Raw genomic sequence first — 20,003 nt, 5'->3', positions numbered from 1 at the left:
GGTTGCATGCACAATTTTGTCATTGCGCCACCTACTGGTTTTGAGATAGAATATGGCATTTTTTTGCCTAAAACTACTGCAACAACACATCTAAAACCATGAGTCATCATGGATTATTCCTTTCATGGCTTTGACTATAATCACTAGTGGATGTCCATTTACTCTCTAGCAACCAATGAGAATACGTTATCAACTGTTTTTGCAAGAGCTTTTCTCTGCATCAGAACATCGCAGAGACATGGGGGTGGGCTCTTTTGACTCATTAACACCACTGTAACATTTTGAGAGCTGAGTATTGCCACTGCAAGCACCACTCATTTTTACGTCAGTGTTCTAGTTATCAATGCTCGACGAAAGAGAGGGAGAGATTTCACTAAATGAGAACAGCTTTTTTGCTGATAACTGTTATATTGTTTTGTCTGAAATCAAGAGATTTTCCTAGGTACTTTAAACTGCTCATCCGAAGTCAACTTTACTTTCTGCTGTGCCCTTTTTGGCTTGACCCCGGTGATTGCTGCTTGCAGCTATATTGGCAATTGTTTCTGTTAGTAAATTTTTCTTCTTCCGCCATTGCGGTCTATGGCAGCCCATAGAACCGTACGTAGGAAAGTTATGAAATTTGGCACACTGATAGAGGACAGTCCAATGTGTCCCCACAGCAAATTTGGAGTCTCTATCTCTAACCTGCTAGCGCCACCAACAGTCCAAAGTTGCACTTATGTTTTTGCTTATAACTTCTGATCCGTACGTCCTAGAAACAAAATTCTTGTTTCCCCTGATTCCCTGGCTAAAGACGATTCGATCGGACCCTATGACGTCATTTTCCGTCATGAAAATTTTTCCGCCATTTTGAATTATTCGTAAAACCTACTTTTTCGAACTCGTCCTAGAGCTTTTGTCCGATTGCCACGAAAATTGGTATGTATCATCTAGAGACACTCAGGGCAAAAAGTTATCAAAAGAATTTCGATACAGCAATCCGTTGTAGTATACCGCCTTAACGAATTTTATGTATAGCGCATAAAAACTGATTTTAGGCTGTATCTTCGTCAAATTTAGGCCTATTGACACGACACTTGGTACTTGAGATGCCAGTCAGGAACTGAGGGTGCATGCACAGTTTCGTTGCAGTGCCACCTAGTGGCCAGACGAATGTTCTATACGCCTATAACTTTGGCTGCGATCAACGTATTTTCACGGGACTTGATTTTTTGGAGTCCTGAGTAGTCGCCGAGTCCAGCGATACCAAAGATGCTAGGATTCGTCATACGGTTATCCCTGCGCAGCAATACAGCACTTAAAAAACACGCGCGAATATCTCGGCGAGCGTTATTCCGATCGACTCGAAAACACCATAGGAAGAATATTGCATTACCTTCTGAACAAAAAGTTCTATTGGCGTTATATTAAAATTTTCATCAGAAATGGCCGAAAATGGCAAAAAACGAAAAATTACCTTTAAATGTTGTGTTTTTACACATAAATGGTTATAACTTCGCAACGAAAAGAGATTTTTTCACCATATTTGATACGCTGATGTACGACCACAGTCTGAGGCTACACAAAAAAAATTGTATGCTTGCACCACTAGTTGGCCTTATAATTGAACAAAACCTTTTAAATCAAGCCACCCTATGGTCATACAACTGTTTCTTCACTAAACTAAAGTGTATAGTCATAAAACTAGCTAGATGTAACACAGTTATGAACTGAGGTTGCATGCACAACTTTTTCATTGCGCCACCTAGTGGTTTTGAGATAGAAATATGGTATATTGCCTAAAACTACTCAAACAGTACATCTAAAATCTTGGGTCATCATGTATTATTCTTTTCATGGCTTGGAGATCATTGGTGCATGCCAATTAACTCCTTAGCAACCAATTAGGATACCTTATCAACCCTTTTTACAAGAGCTATATCTCTGCATCAGAACATCGTAGAGAAATGGGGGTGGTCTCTTTTGACTCATTAACACCACTGTAACATTTTGTGAGCTGAGAATTGCCACTGCAAGCACCACTCACATTTTCTTCAGTGTTCTAGTTGTCAATGCTCCTCGAGAAGAGAGGGAGAGATTACACTGAATGAAAACACAGCTTTTTTGCTGATAACTGTTATATTATTTAGTCTGAAATCAAGAGATTTTCCTAGGTTCTTTAAACTGCTCATCCAAATTCAACTTTACATCCTTCTGTGCCCTTTTTGGCTTGACCCCGGCATTGCTGCTTGCAGCTATATTTAGGGGTCAAGCCCAGAATGGGCGAAGACCCCTATTGTATCTGTTAGTTTTCTTTTTAGGGGTCAAGCCCCGAAGGGGCGACGACCCCTATTGTATTTGTTAGTTTTCTTATTATTATTATAATAATTATTAGGGGTCAAGCCCCGAAGGGGCGAAGACCCCTATTGTATTTGTTAGTTTTCTTATTATTATTATAATAATTATTCTGCTTCTTCTTCTTCTTCTTCTTCTTCTTCTTCCGCCATTGCGGTCTATGGCAGCCCATAGAACCGTACGTAGGAAAGTTATGAAATTTGGCACACTGATAAAGGACAGTCCAATGTGTCCCCACAGCAAATTTGGAGTCTCTATCTCTAACCCGCTAGCGCCACCAACAGTCCAAAGTTGAACTTATGTTTTTGCTTATAACTTCTGATCCGTAAGTCCTAAAAACGAAATTCTTGTTTCCTCTGATTCCTTGGCTCAAGACGATTCGATTGGACCATATGATGTCATTTTCCGTCATGAAAATTTTTCCGCCATTTTGAATTATTTGTAAAACCTACTTTTGCGAACTCGTCCTAGAGTTTTTACCCGATTGCCGCGAAAATTGGTATGTAGCATCTAGAGACCCTCACGGCAAAAAGTTATTAAAAGAATTTCGATAAACCAATCCGTTGTCTTATAGCGCGTCAACGAATTTTACATAGAGCGCAAAAAAACAGATTTTAGGCTGTATCTTCGTCAAACTTAGGCCTATTGACACGACACTTGGTACTTGTGATGCCAGTCAGGAACTGAGTGTGCATGCACAGTTTCGTCGCAGCGCCACCTAGTGGCCAGACAGATGTTTTTTACACCTATAACTTTGGCTGTGATCAACGTATTTTGACGGGACTTGATTTTTAGGAGTCCTGAATAGTCGCCGAGTCTAACGATACCAAACATGCCAGATTTCGCCTTATGGTTAGCCCTGCGCAGCAAAACAGCACTTAAAAAACACGCGCGAATATCTCCGCGAGCGTAATTCTGATCGACTCGAAAACATCATAGGAAGAATATTGCATTACCTTCTGAACAAAAAGTTCTATTGGCATTGTATTAAAATTTTCATCATAAATGGCTGAAAATTGCAAAAAACGAAAAATTACCTTTAAATTTTGTGTTTTTACACATAAATGGTTATAACTTCGTAACGCAAAGAGATTTTTTCACCATATTTGATACGCTGATGTACGACCACAGTCTGAGGCTACACAAAAAAAATTGTATGGTTGCACCACTAGTTGGCCTTATAATTTAACAAAACCTTTGAAATCAAGCCACCCTGTGGTCATACAACGGTTTCTCCACTAAATTAAAGTGTATAGTCATAAAACTAGCTAGATGTAACACAGTTATGACCTGAGGTTGCATGCACAATTTTGTCATTGCGCCACCTACTGGTTTTGAGATAGAATATGGCATTTTTTTGCCTAAAACTACTGCAACAACACATCTAAAACCATGAGTCATCATGGATTATTCCTTTCATGGCTTTGACTATAATCACTAGTGGATGTCCATTTACTCTCTAGCAACCAATGAGAATACGTTATCAACTGTTTTTGCAAGAGCTTTTCTCTGCATCAGAACATCGCAGAGACATGGGGGTGGGCTCTTTTGACTCATTAACACCACTGTAACATTTTGTGAGCTGAGTATTGCCACTAGAAGCACCACTCATTTTTACGTCAGTGTTCTAGTTATCAATGCTCGACGAAAGAGAGGGAGAGATTTCACTAAATGAGAACAGCTTTTTTGCTGATAACTGTTATATTGTTTTGTCTGAAATCAAGAGATTTTCCTAGGTACTTTAAACTGCTCATCCGAAGTCAACTTTACTTTCTGCTGTGCCCTTTTTGGCTTGACCCCGGTGATTGCTGCTTGCAGCTATATTGGCAATTGTTTCTGTTAGTAAATTTTTCTTCTTCCGCCATTGCGGTCTATGGCAGCCCATAGAATCGTACGTAAGAAAGTTATGAAATTTGGCACACTGATAGAGGACAGTCCAAATAATATCCACAGCAAATTTGGAGTCTCTATCTCAAGCCCACTAGCGCCACCAACAGTCCAAAGTTGCACTTACGTTTTGTCTTATAACTTCTGAACCGTAAGTCCCAGAAATGAAATTCTTGTTTCCTCTGATTCCTTGGCTCAAGACGATTCGATAGGACCCTTTGACGTCATTTTCCGTCATGAAAATTTTTCCGCCATTTTGAATTATTCGTTAAACCTACTTTTGCGAACTCGTCCTAGAGTTTTTGCCCGTTTGCCTCAAAAATCGGTATGCAGCATCTAGAGACACTCAAGGCAAAAAGTTATTAAAAGAATTTCGATAAACCAATCCGTTGTCGTATAGCGCGTCAACGAATTTTAGGTAGAGCGCACAATAACAGATTTTAGGCTGTATCTTCGCCAAACTTAGGCCTATTGACACGACACTTGGTACTTGAGATGCCAGTCAGGAACTGAGGGTGCATGCACAGTTTCGTTGCAGCGCCACCTAGTGGCCAGACGAATGTTCTATACGCCTATAACTTTGGCTGCGATAAAAGTATTTTCACGGGACTTGATTTTTTGGAGTCCTGAGTAGTCGTCGACTCCAACGATACCAAACATGCCAGGATTCGCTTTACGGTTAGCCCTGTGCAGCAAAATAGCACTTAAAAAACATGAGCAAATATCTCCGCGAGCGTAATTCCGATCGACTCGAAAACACTATAGGAAGAACATTGCATTACCTTCTGAACAAAAAGTTCTATTGGCGTTATATTAAAATTTTCATCAGAAATGACCGAAAAATGCAAAAAACGAAAAATTACCTTGAAATTTTGAGTTTTTACACATAAATGGTTATAACTTTGTAACGCAAAGAGATTTTTCACCATATTTGATACGCAGATGTACGACCACAGTCTGAGGCTACACAAAAAAAAATTGTATGCTTGCACCACTAGTTGGCCTTATAATTGAACAAAACCTTTGAAATCAAGCCACCCTATGGTCATACAACTGTTTCTTCACTAAACTAAAGTGTATAGTCATAAAACTAGCTAGATGTAACACATTTATGACCTAAGGTTGCATGCACAACTTTGTCATTGCGCCACCTAGTGGTTTTGAGATAGAAATATGGTATTTTGCCTAAAACTACTCCAACAGTACATCTAAAACCTTGAGTCATCATGTATTATTCCTTTCATGGCTTGGAGATCATTGGTGCATGCCAATTAACTCCTTAGCAACCAATTAGGATACCTTATCAACCCTTTTTACAAGAGCTATAATTCTGCATCAGAACATCGTAGAGACATTGGGGTGGTCTCTTTTGACTCATTAACACCAATGTAACATTTTGTGAGCTGAGAATTTCCACTGAAAGCACCCCACACGTTTTTTTCAGTGTTCTGGTTGTCAATGCTCCTCGAGAAGAGAGGGAGAGATTACACTGAATGAAAACAGCTTTTTTGCTGATAACTGTTATATTATTTAGTCTGAAATCAAGAGATTTTCCTAGGTTCTTTAAACTGCTCATCCGAATTCAACTTTACTTTCTTCTATGCTCTTTTTGGCTTGACCCCGGCATTGCTGCTTGCAGCTATATTTCTGCTTCTTCTTCTTCTTCTTCTTCTTCTTCCGCCATTGCGGTCTATGGCAGCCCATAGAACCGTACGTAGGAAAGTTATGAAATTTGGCACACTGATAAAGGACAGTCCAATGTGTCCCCACAGCAAATTTGGAGTCTCTATCTCTAACCCGCTAGCGCCACCAACAGTCCAAAGTTGAACTTATGTTTTTGCTTATAACTTCTGATCCGTAAGTCCTAGAAACAAAATTCTTGTTTCCTCTGATTCCTTGGCTCAAGACGATTCGATTGGACCCTATGCCGTCATTTTCCGTCATTAAAATTTTTCCGCCATTTTGAATTATTCGTAAAACCTACTTTTGCGAACTCGTCCTAGAGTTTTTACCCGATTGCCGCGAAAATTGGTATGTAGCATCTAGAGACCCTCACGGCAAAAAGTTATTAAAAGAATTTTAATAAACCAATCCGTTGTCGTATAGCGTGTCAACAAATCTTCCTTAGAGCGCAAAAAAACTGATTTTAGGCTGTATCTTCGTCAAACTTAGGCCTATTGACACGACACTTGGTACTTGTGATGCCAGTCATGAACTGAGTGTGCATGCACAGTTTCGTCGCAGCACCACCTAGTGGCCAGACAGATGATTTATACACCTATAACTTTGGCTGCGATCAACGTATTTTGACGGGACTTGATTTTTAGGAGTCCTGAGTAGTCGCCGAGTCCAACGATACCAAACATGCCAGATTTCGCTTTACCGTTAGCCCTGCGCAGCAAAACAGCACTTAAAAAACACGCGCGAATATCTCCGCGAGCGTTATTCCGATCGACTCGAAAACATCATAGGAAGAATATTGCATTACCTTCTGAACAAAAAGTTCTATTGGCGTTATAATAAAATTTTCATCAGAAATGGCCGAAAATTGCAAAAAACGAAAAATTACCTTTAGATTTTGTGGTTTTTACACATAAATGGTTATAACTTCGCAACGAAAAGAGATTTTTTCACCAGATTTGATACGCTGATGTATGAGCAGAGTCTGAGGCCACACAAAAAAATTGGTATGCCTGAACCACTAGGTGGCCCTATAATTGAACAAAATATTTCATATCAAGCAAGCCCTATGGTCATACAACTATTTCTTTGCCGAACTAAAGTGTATAGTCATGAAACTAGCTAGATGTAACGCAGTCATGACCTGAGGTTGCATGCACGATTCTGTCATAGCGCCCCCTAGTGGTTTGGAGATAGAAAATAGCTATTTTTGCCTAAATCTACTGCAACAGCACATCTAAAACCATGAGTCATCATGGATTATTCTTTTCATGGCTTTGACTATAATCACTGGTGGTTGCCAATTCACTCCCTAGCAACCAATGAGAATACCTTATCAACCGTTTTGCAAGAGCTATAACTCTGCGTCAGAACATCGTAGAGACACGGGGGTGGGCTCTTTTGAATCATTAACAACACTGTAACATTTTGAGAGCTGAGTATTGCCACTGCAAGCACCACTCATTTTTACGTCAGTGTTCTAATTATCAATGCTCGTCGAAAGAGAGGGAGAGATTTCACTAAATGAGAACACAGCTTTTTTGCTGATAACTGTTATATTGTTTTGTCTGAAATCAAGAGATTTTCTTAGGTACTTTAAACTGCTCATCCGAAGTCAACTTTACTTTCTGCTGTGCCCTTTTTGGCTTGACCCCGGTGATTGCTGCTTGCAGCTATATTTATTATTCTTCTTCTTCTTCTTCTTCCGCCATTGCGGTCTATGGCAGCCCATAGAACCGTACGTAGGAAAGTTATGAAATTTGGCACACTGATAAAGGACAGTCCAAATATTATCCACAGCAAATTTGGAGTCTCTATCTCAAACCCGCTAGCGCCACCAACAGTCCAAAGTTTCACTTATGTTTTTGCTTATAACTTTTGATCCGTAAGTCCTAGAAACGAAATTCTTGTTTCCTCTGATTCCTTGGCTCAAGACGATTCGATTGGACCCTATGACGTCATTTTCCGTCATGAAAATTTTTCCGCCATTTTGAATTATTCGTAAAACCTACTTTTGCGAACTCGTCCTAGAGTTTTTACCCGATTGCCGCGAAAATTGGTATGTAGCATCTATAGACCCTCACGGCAAAAAGTTATTAAAAGAATTTTGATAAACCAATCCGTTGTCGTATAGCGTGTCAACAAATTTTACGTATAGCGCAAAATAACAGATTTTAGGCTGTATCTTCGTCAAACTTAGGCCTATTGACACGACACTTGGTATTTGTGATGCCAGTCATGAACTGAGTGTGCATGCACAGTTTCGTCGCAGCGCCACCTAGTGGCCAGACAGATGATTTATACACCTATAACTTTGGCTGCGATCAACGTATTTTGACGGGACTTGATTTTTAGGAGTCCTGAGTAGTCGCCGAGTCCAACGATACCAAACATTTCAGATTTCGCCTTACGGTTAGCCCTGCGCAGCAAAACAGCACTTAAAAAACACGCACGAATATCTCCGCGAGCGTTATTCCGATCGACTCGAAAACACCATAGGAAGAACATTGCATTACCTTCTGAACAAAAAGTTCTATTGGCGTTATATTAAAATTTTCATCAGAAATGGCCGAAAATTGCAAAAAACGAAAAATTACCTTTAGATTTTGTGGTTTTTACACATAAATGGTTATAACTTCGCAACGAAAAGAGATTTTTTCACCAGATTTGATACGCTGATGTATGAGCAGAGTCTGAGGCCACACAAAAAAATTGGTATGCCTGAACCACTAGGTGGCCCTATAATTGAACAAAATATTTCATATCAAGCAAGTCCTATGGTCATACAACTATTTCTTTGCCGAACTAAAGTGTATAGTCATGAAACTAGCTAGATGTAACGCAGTCATGAGGTTGCATTCACGATTCTGTCATAGCGCCCCCTAGTGGTTTGGAGATAGAAAATAGCTATTTTTGCCTAAATCTACTGCAACAGCACATCTAAAACCATGAGTCATCATGGATTATTCCTTTCATGGCTTTGACTATAATCACTGGTGGTTGCCAATTCACTCCCTAGCAACCAATGAGAATACCTTATCAACCGTTTTGCAAGAGCTATAACTCTGCGTCAGAACATCGTAGAGACACGGGGGTGGGCTCTTTTGACTCATTAACAACACTGTAACATTTTGAGAGCTGAGTATTGCCACTGCAAGCACCACTCATTTTTACGTCAGTGTTCTAGTTATCAATGCTCGTCGAAAGAGAGGGAGAGATTTCACTAAATGAGAACACAGCTTTTTTGCTGATAACTGTTATATTGTTTTGTCTGAAATCAAGAGATTTTCTTAGGTTCTTTAAACTGCTCATCCGAAGTCAACTTTACTTTCTGCTGTGCCCTTTTTGGCTTGACCCCGGTGATTGCTGCTTGCAGCTATATTTAGGGGTCAAGCCCCGAAGGGGCGAAGACCCCTATTGTATTTGTTAGTTTTCTTATTATTATTAGGGGTCAAGCCCAGAATGGGCGAAGACCCCTATTGTATCCGTTAGTTTTCTTTTTCTTTTTCTTTTTCTTTTTAAATATTATTCTTCTTCCTGTTCCATTGCGGTCTATGGCAGCCCATAGAACCGTACATAGGAAAGTTATGAAATTTGGCACACTGACAGAGGACAGTCCAAATAATATCCCTAGCAATTTTGGAGTCTCTATCTCAAACCCGCTAGCGCCACCAGCAGTCCAAAGTTGCACTTACGTTTTTGCTTATAACTTCTGATCCGTAAGTCCTAGAAACGAAATTCTTGTTTCCTCTGATTCCTTGGTTCAAGACGATTCGATTAGACCCTATGACGTTATTTTCCGTCATGAAAATTTTTCCGCCATTTTGAAATATTCGTAAAACCTACTTTTGCGAACTCCTCCTAGAGTTTTTACCCGATTGCCACGAAAATCGGTATGCAGCATCTAGAGACACTCAAGGCAAAAAGTTATTAAAAGAATTTCGATAAACCAATCCGTTCTCGTATAGCGCGTCAACGAATTTTACATAGAGCGCAAAAAAACTGATTTTAGGCTGTATCTTCGCCAAACTTAGGCCTATTGACACGACACTTGGTACTCGAGATGCCAGTCAGGAACTGAGGGTGCATGCACAGTTTCGTTGCAGCGCCACCTAGTGGTCAGACGAATGTTCTATACGCCTATAACTTTGGCTGCGATAAAAGTATTTTCACGGGACTTGATTTTTTGGAGTCCTGAGTAGTCGCCGAGTCCAACGATACCAAACATGCCAGGATTCGCCTTACGGTTAGCCCTGTGCATCAAAATAGCACTTAAAAAACACGCGCGAATAACTCCGCGAGCGTTATTCCGATCGACACGAAAACACCATAGGAAGAATATTGCATTACCTTCTGAACAAAAAGTTCTATTGGCGTTATATTAAAATTTTCATCAGAAATGGCCGAAAAATGCAAAAAACGAAAAATTACCTTTAAATTTTGCATTTTTTACACATAAATGGTTATAACTTCGCAACGAAAAGAGATTTTTTCACCAGATTTGATACGCAGATGTACGACCACAGTCTGAGGCCACACAAAAAAAAAATGGTATGCCTCCACCACTAGGTGGCCCTATAATTGAACAAAATCTTTCATATCAAGCAAGCCCTATGGTCATACAACTATTTTATTGCTTAACTAAAGTGTATAGTCATGAAACTAGCTAGATGTAACACAGTCATGACCTAAGGTTGCATGCACAGTTTTGTCATAGCGCCACCTAGTGGTTTTGAGATAGAAAATGGCTATTTTTGCCTATAACTACTGCAAAAACACATCTAAAACCATGAGTCTTCATGGATTATTCCTTTCATGAATTGAACTATAATCACTGGTGCATGTTCATTTACTCTCTAGCAACCAATGAGAATACCTTATCAACCGTTTTTGCAAGAGCTTTTTCTCTGCATCAGAACATTGTAGACACATGGGGATGGTGTATTTTGACTCATTTAACTTGTTGTAACATGTTGTGACACCATGGGCGTAGATTTAGGGTGGGACGCTAGGGACATGTCCCTACCAATATTCAGAGAAGACTGAATTGTCCCTAGCAATAATTTCGACCAAACATTTAATCTGTATTCATATATAACCACTAATGTCCGTCTTGTTCTTGTGTTTTCTATTTTTTACTTATTATATTTTTGTCAGAAATCATTTAAATTAGATTAGAAATCTTTTGCAATCCCGTTCTGTAAAAATAACGCTCTATGTGGTACACAAACGGTTAACAGCTTTCGTTCTCTGCAATGCCCGCCTCCGTAAGTCACATCGCTAATATGATTGGCTTTGCATTTCTTTAGTCCCGCCTCTCTAACGCACATTGCTAATATGATTGGATTAGCATTCTTGAGTCCCGCCTCTCTAACGCACATCACTTTTTGATGGGCTTGTCTTTACTCGCTACGTGTGATAGGATGGTTTCACTTTGTACAACGCGCCAAAGTTCACTCAACAAGACGTGCGTGATTATTCGGGCGACAGGTAAGTGAGGAAGAAAGTATTATTATACCCACTGTAACTGTTTCATGCACAAAAAAAGTTGTGCCACATAATGATTCAAGGACAGTGTTTTCACCAATACAGGACAATCCCATGTTAACCCTGAGGAGTTGCAAACTTGTGTCAACCTTTTATAAATGGGGTGGCAAGGTTATTTAGAGGGTCCCTAATCCATGAAAGAAAATAACCCCAACATGGTAAAAACATGAATTCATGTCATGATTGCTGAATACTTTCATTACTGCACTGTGGTCATTACTTGCACAGATGTAGACATAATGTTGCATTTTAAACAAACTATTTTTTTCACACTGATTAACTGTCTGTTAATGAAAAGAAGATTTAATGTAAACTACAGAAACGTTAATAAACTGTGTTCAGGAAACAGCATGATATATATACCTACTTCAACACTGGGATTTTTTGGCAAAATTAAATTAAGAATTAAATATTAATTGCATATTCTTCAATATTATAAAGTTAATATGGATTCATATATGTTACTATGTGATTTTCTTTTTTTGACAAAGACTTAAACAGCTGCTGTTTATTAGGCTCTAGGACATAACGAATTGTTTATTATAGTACATTAAATTTGGGATGGCACCGGGGGTGGCGAGTCAGATGTCACTGAGTAAAGTGCATACTGAGTTGTCTGTTGTTTATGTCAAGTAAACGGTGATAAACAGTTTTTGCAATGCGACCATTTTATTTATGTCCCCACCAATGCCAGAATCAAACCTACGCCCTTGTGTGACACATGTTTTGCCACTGCAAATATCACTCACATGTTCTTCAGTGCTCTAATGTTCCATGACTGTCAATAACAGAACGACGATTGCAGTAGACAAGAACAGAGATTATTTTTGTTGATTATTTTTGCGTTTTTTCATCTGAAATCATTAGGTTTACCTAGGTTCTTCGGTCTGCTTATCCAAACTCAACTTTACACCCTTCTGTGCCCTTTTCGGCTTGACCCCGGTATCGCTGCTTGCAGCTATATTTCTTTTTATTATTATTATTAGTTATTCTTCTTCCGCCATTGCGGTCTATGGCAGCCCATAGAACCGTACGTAGGAAAGTTATGAAATTTGGCACACTGATAAAGGACAGTCCAATGTGTCCCCACAGCAAATTTGGAATCTCTATCTCTAACCCGCTAGCGCCACCAACAGTCCAAAGTTGAACTTATGTTTTTGCTTATAACTTCTGATCCGTACGTCCTAGAAATGAAATTCTTGCTTCCTCTGATTCCTTGGCTCAAGACGATTCGATTGGACCCTATGACGTCATTTTCCGTCATGAAATTTTTTCCGCCATTTTGAATTATTCTTAAAACCTACTTTTGCGAACTCGTCCTAGAGTTTTTACCCGATCGCCGCGAAAATTGGTATGTAGCATCTAGAGACCCTCACGGCAAAAAGTTATCAAAAGAATTTCGATAAACCAATCCGTTGTCGTATAGCGCGTCAACAAAATTTTCGTAGAGCGCAAAAAAACAGATTTTAGGCTGTATCTTCGTCAAACTTAGGCCTATTGACACGACACTTGGTACTTGTGATGCCAGTCAGGAACTGAGTGTGCATGCACAGTTTCGTCGCAGCGCCACCTAGTGGCCAGACAGATGTTTTTTACACCTTTAACTTTGGCTGTGATCAACGTATTTTGACGGGACTTGGTTTTTAGGAGTCCTGAATAGTCGCCGAGTCCAACGATACCAAACATGCCAGATTTCGCCTTACGGTTAGCCCTGCGCAGCAAAACAGCACTTAAAAAACACGCGCGAATATCTCCGCGAGCGTAATTCTGATCGACTCGAAAACATCATAGGAAGAATATTGCATTACCTTCTGAACAAAAAGTTCTATTGGCACTATATTAAAATTTTCATCAGAAATGGCCGAAAATTGCAAAAAACGAAAAATTACCTTTAAATTTTGTGTTTTTACACATAAATGGTTATAACTTCGTAACGCAAAGAGGTTTTTTCACCATATTTGATACGCTGATGTACGACCACAGTCTGAGGCTACACAAAAAAAATTTTATGGTTGCACCACTAGTTGGCCTTATAATTGAACAAAACCTTTGAAATCAAGCCACCCTATGGTCATACAACTGTTTCTTCACTTAACTAAAGTGTATAGTCATAAAACTAGCTAGATGTAACACATTTATGACCTGAGGTTGCATGCACGAATTTTGTCATTGCGCCACCTACTGGTTTTGAGATAGAATATGGCATTTTTTGCCTAAAACTACTGCAACAACACATCTAAAACCACGAGTCATCATGGATTATTCCTTTCATGGCTTTGACTATAATCACTAGAGGATGTCCATTTACTCTCTAGCAACCAATGAGAATACGTTATCAACTGTTTTTGCAAGAGCTTTTTCTCTGTATCAGAACATCACAGAGACATGGGCATGGTCTCTTTTGACTCTTTTAACTTGTTGTAACATGTTGTGACCCATGTTTGCCCACTGTAAGCATCACATACATGTCCTTCAGTGCTCTAATATTCCATGATTGTCAATAACCGAAGGACAGTTGCAGTAGACAAGAATATAGATTATTTTTGTTGATTACCTTTGCATTTTTTCATCTGAAATCATTAGGTTTACCTAGGTTCTTCAGTCTGCTTATCCAAACGCAACTTTACATCCTTCTGTGCCCTTTTCGGCTTGACCACGGTATTGCTGCTTGCAGCTATATTTAGGGGTCAAGCCCAGAATGGGCGAAGACCCCTATTGTATCTGTTAGTTTTCTTTTTATTAGGGGTCAAGCCCCGAAGGGGCGAAGACCCCTATTGTATTTGTTAGTTTTCTTATTATTATTATTATTCTGCTTCTTCTTCTTCTTCTTCTTCCGCCATTGCGGTCTATGGCAGCCCATAGAACCGTACGTAGGAAAGTTATGAAATTTGGCACACTGATAAAGGACAGTCCAATGTGTCCCCATAGCAAATTTGGAGTCTCTATCTCAAACCCGCTAGCGCCACCAACAGTCCAAAGTTGCACTTACGTTTTTGCTTATAACTTCTGATCCGTAAGTCCTAGAAACGAAATTCTTGTTTCCTCTGATTCCTTGGCTCAAGACGATTCGATTAGACCCTATGACGTTATTTTCCGTCTTTAATATTTTTCCGCCATTTTGAATTATTCGTAAAACCTACTTTTGCGAACTCGTCCTAGAGTTTTTACCCGATTGCCACGAAAATCGGTATGCAGCATCTAGAGACACTCAAGGCAAAAAGTTATTAAAAGAATTTCGATAAACCAATCCGTTCTCGTATAGCGCGTCAACGAATTTTACATAGAGCGCAAAAAAACAGAGTTTAGGCTGTATCTTCGCCAAACTTAAGCCTATTGACACGACACTTGGTACTTGAGATGCCAGTCAGGAATTGAGGGTGCATGCACAGTTTCGTTGCAGCGCCACCTAGTGGCCAGACGAATGTTCTATACGCCTATAACTTTGACTGCGATAAAAGTATTTTCACGGGACTTGATTTTTTGGAGTCCTGAGTAGTCGCCGAGTCCAACGATACCAAACATGCCAGGATTCGTCATACGGTTAACCCTGTGCAGCAAAATAGCACTTAAAAAACATGCGCGAATATCTCGCCGAGCGTTATTCCGATCGACTCGAAAACACCATAGGAAGAACATTGCGTTACCTTCTGAACAAAAAGTTCTATTGGCGTTATATTAAAATTTTTATCAGAAATGGCCGAAAAATGCAAAAAACGAAAAATTACCTTTAAATTTTGCATTTTTTACACATAAATGGTTATAACTTCGCAACGAAAAGAGATTTTTTCACCAGATTTGATACGCTGATGTACGACCACAGTCTGAGGTTACACAAAAAAAAATGTATGCTTGCACCACTAGTTGGCCTTATAATTGAAAAAAACCTTTGAAATCAAGCCACCCTATGGTCATACAACTGTTTCTTCCCTAAAATAAAGTGTATAGTCATAAAACTAGCTAGATGTAACACAGTTATGACCTGAGGTTGCATGCACAATTTTGTCATTGCGCCACCTACTGGTTTTGAGATAGAAATATGGCATTTTTTGCCTAAAACTACTGCAACAACACATCTAAAACCATGAGTCATCATGGATTATTCCTTTCATGGCTTTGACTATAATCACTGGTGGTTGCCAATTCACTCCCTAGCAACCAATGAGAATACCTTATCAACCGTTTTTGCAAGAGCTATATCTCTGCGTCAGAACATCGTAGAGACACGGGGGTGGGCTCTTTTGACTCATTAACACCACTGTAACATTTTGTGAGCTGAGTATTGCCACTGCAAGCACCACTCATTTTTACGTCAGTGTTCTAGTTATCAATGCTCGTCGAAAGAGAGGGAGAGATTTCACTAAATGAGAACAGCTTTTTTGCTGATAACTGTTATATTGTTTTGTCTGAAATCAAGAGATTTTCCTAGGTACTTTAAACTGCTCATCCGAAGTCAACTTTACTTTCTGCTGTGCCCTTTTTGGCTTGACCCCGGTGATTGCTGCTTGCAGCTATATTTATTATTAGTTATTCTTCTTCCGCCATTGCGGTCTATGGCAGCCCATAGAACCGTACGTAGGAAAGTTATGAAATTTGGCACACTGATAAAGGACAGTCAAATGTGTCCCCACAGCAAATATGGAGTCTCTATCTCTAACCCGCTAGCGCCACCAACAGTCCAAAGTTGAACTTATGTTTTTGCTTATAACTTCTGATCCGTAAGTCCTAGAAACGAAATTCTTGTTTCCTCTGATTCCTTGGCTCAAGACGATTCGATTGGACCCTATGACGTCATTTTCCGTCATGAAAATTTTTCCGCCATTTTGAATTATTCGTAAAACCTACTTTTGCGAACTCGTCCTAGAGTTTTTACCCGATTGCCGCGAAAATTGGTATGTAGCATCTAGAGACCCTCACGGCAAAAAGTTATCAAAAGAATTTCGATAAACCAATCCGTTGTCGTATAGCGCGTCAACAAATTTTACGTAGAGCGCAAAAAAACAGATTTTAGGCTGTATCTTCGTCAAACTTAGGCCTATTAACACGACACTTGGTACTTGAGATGCCAGTCAGGAACTAAGGGTGCATGCACAGTTTCGTCGCAGCGCCACCTACTGGCCAGACGAATGTTTTATACGTCTATAACTTTGGCTGTGATAAACGTATTTTGACGGGACTTGATTTTTAGGAGTCCTGGGTAGTCGCCGAGTCCAACGATACCAAACATGCCAGATTTCGCCTTACGGTTAGCCCTGCGCAGCAAAACAGCACTTAAAAAACAAGCGCGAATATCTTCGCGAGCGTTATTCTGATCGACTCGAAAACACCATAGGAAGAATATTGCATTACCTTCTGAACAAAAAGTTCTATTGGCGTTATATTAAAATTTTCATCAGAAATGGCCGAAAATTGCAAAAAACGAAAAATTACATTTTACAATTTGTGTTTTTATACATAAATGGTTATAACTTCGCAACGAAAATAAATTTTTTCACCAGATTTGATACGCTGATGTATGAGCAGAGTCTGAGGCCACACAAAAAAATTGGTATGCCTGAACCACTAGGTGGCCCTATAATTGAACAAAATCTTTCATATCAAGCAAGCCCTATGGTCATACAACTATTTCTTCACTAAACTAAAGTGTATAGTCATAAAACTAGCTAGATGTAACGCAGTTATGAACTGAGGTTGCATGCACAACTTTGTCATTGCGCCACCTAGTGGTTTTGAGATAGAAATATTGTATTTTTGACTAAAACTACTCCAACAGTACATCTAAAATCTTGGGTCATCATGTATTATTCCTTTCATGGCTTGGAGATCATTGGTGCATGCCAATTAACTCCTTAGCAACCAATTAGGATACCTTATCAATCCTTTTTACAAGAGCTATATCTCTGCATCAGAACATCGTAGAGACATGGGGGTGGTCTCTTTTGACTCATTAACACCACTGTAACATTTTGTGAGCTGAGAATTGCCACTGCAAGCACCACTCACATTTTCTTCAGTGTTCTAGTTGTCAATGCTCCTCGAGAAGAGAGGGAGAGATTACACTGAATGAAAACAAAGCTTTTTGCTGATAACTGTTATATTATTTAGTCTGAAATCAAGAGATTTTCTTAGGTTCTTTGAACTGATCATCCGAATTCAACTTTACTTTCTTCTGTGCCCTTTTTGGCTTGACCCCGGCATTGCTGCTTGCAGCTATATTTAGGGGTCAAGCCCCGAAGGGGCGAAGACCCCTATTGTATCCGTTAGTTTTCTTTTTATAATAATTATTATTATTATTAGTTATTCTTCTTCCGCCATTGCGGTCTATGGCAGCCCATAGAACCGTACGTAGGAAAGTTATGAAATTTGGCACACTGATAAAGGACAGTCCAATGTGTCCCCACAGCAAATTTGGAGTCTCTATGTCTAACCCGCTAGCGCCACCAACAGTCCAAAGTTGCACTTATGTTTTTGCTTTTAACTTCTGATCCGTAAGTCCCACAAACAAAATTCTTGCTTCCTCTGATTCCTTGGCTCAAGCCGATTCGATTGGACCCTATGACGTCATTTTCCGTCATGAAATTTTTCCGCCATTTTGAATTATTCGTAAAACCTACTTTTGCAAACTCGTCCTAGAGTTTTTACCCGATTGCCGCGAAAATTGGTATGTACCATCTAGAGACCCTCACGGCAAAAAGTTATCAAAAGAATTTCGATAAACCAATCCGTTGTCGTATAGCGCGTCAACAAAATTTTCGTAGAGTGCAAAAAAACAGATTTTAGGCTGTATCTTCGTCAAACTTAGGCCTATTGACACGACACTTGGTACTTGTGATGCCAGTCAGGAACTGAGTGTGCATGCACAGTTTCGTCGCAGCGCCACCTAGTGGCCAGACAGATGTTTTTTACACCTATAACTTTGGCTGTGATCAACGTATTTTGACGGGACTTGATTTTTAGGAGTCCTGAATAGTCGCCGAGTCCAACGATACCAAACATGCCAGATTTCGCCTTACGGTTAGCCCTGCGCAGCAAAACAGCACTTAAAAAACACGCGCGAATATCTCCGCGAGCGTAATTCTGATCGACTCGAAAACATCATAGGAAGAATATTGCATTACCTTCTGAACAAAAAGTTCTATTGGGCTCTATATTAAAATTTTCATCAGAAATGGCCGAAAATGGCAAAAAACGAAAAATTACCTTTAAATTTTGTGTTTTTACACATAAATGGTTATAACTTCGCAACAAAAAGAGATTTTTTCACCGGATTTGATACGCTGATGTACGACCACAGTCTGAGGCTACACAAAAAAAATGTATGCTTGCACCACTAGTTGGCCTTATAATTGAACAAAACATTTGAAATCAAGCCACCCTATGGTAATACAACTGTTTCTTCACTAAACTAAAGTGTATAGTCATAAAACTAGCTAGATGTAACACAGTTATGACCTGAGGTTGCATGCACAATTTTGTCATTGCGCCACCTACTGGTTTTGAGATAGAAATATGGCATTTTTTGCCTAAAACTACTGCAACAACACATCTAAAACCATGAGTCATCATGGATTATTCCTTTCATGGCTTTGACTATAATCACTTGTGGTTGCCAATTCACTCCCTAGCAACCAATTAGGATACCTTATCAATCCTTTTTACAAGAGCTATATCTCTGCATCAGAACATCGTAGAGACATGGGGGTGGTCTCTTTTGACTCATTAACACCACTGTAACATTTTGTGAGCTGAGAATTGCCACTGCAAGCACCACTCACATTTTCTTCAGTGTTCTAGTTGTCAATGCTCCTCGAGAAGAGAGGGAGAGATTACACTGAATGAAAACACAGCTTTTTGCTGATAACTGTTATATTACTTAGTCTGAAATCAAGAGATTTTTTTAGGTTCTTTAAACTGATCATCCGAATTCAACTTTACTTTCTTCTGTGCCCTTTTTGGCTTGACCCCGGTGATTGCTGCTTGCAGCTATATTGGCAATTGTTTCTGTTAGTAAATTTTTCTTCTTCAGCCATTGCGGTCTATGGCAGCCCATAGAACCGTACGTAGGAAAGTTATGAAATTTGGCACACTGATAGAGGACAGTCCAAATAATATCCACAGCAAATTTGGAGTCTCTATCTCAAGCCCACTGGCGCCACCAACAGTCCAAATTTGCACTTACGTTTTGTCTTATAACTTCTGAACCGTAAGTCCCAGAAATGAAATTCTTGTTTCCTCTGATTCCTTGGCTCAAGACGATTCGATAGGACCCTATGACGTCATTTTCCGTCATGAAAATGTTTCCGCCATTTTGAATTATTCGTTAAACCTACTTTTGCGAACTCGTCCTAGAGTTTTTGCCCGTTTGCCTCAAAAATCGGTATGCAGCATCTAGAGACACTCAAGGCAAAAAGTTATTAAAAGAATTACGATAAACCAATCCGTTGTCGTATAGCGTGTCAACGAATTTTAGGTAGAGCGCACAATAACAGATTTTAGGCTGTATCTTCGCCAAACTTAGGCCTATTGACACGACACTTGGTACTTGAGATGCCAGTCAG

The sequence above is a fragment of the Paramisgurnus dabryanus genome, chromosome 4 (genome assembly GCF_030506205.2).
Source record: "Paramisgurnus dabryanus chromosome 4, PD_genome_1.1, whole genome shotgun sequence".
Classification (NCBI taxonomy): Eukaryota; Metazoa; Chordata; class Actinopteri; order Cypriniformes; family Cobitidae; genus Paramisgurnus; species Paramisgurnus dabryanus.
This window is presented reverse-complemented; position numbering follows the sequence as displayed.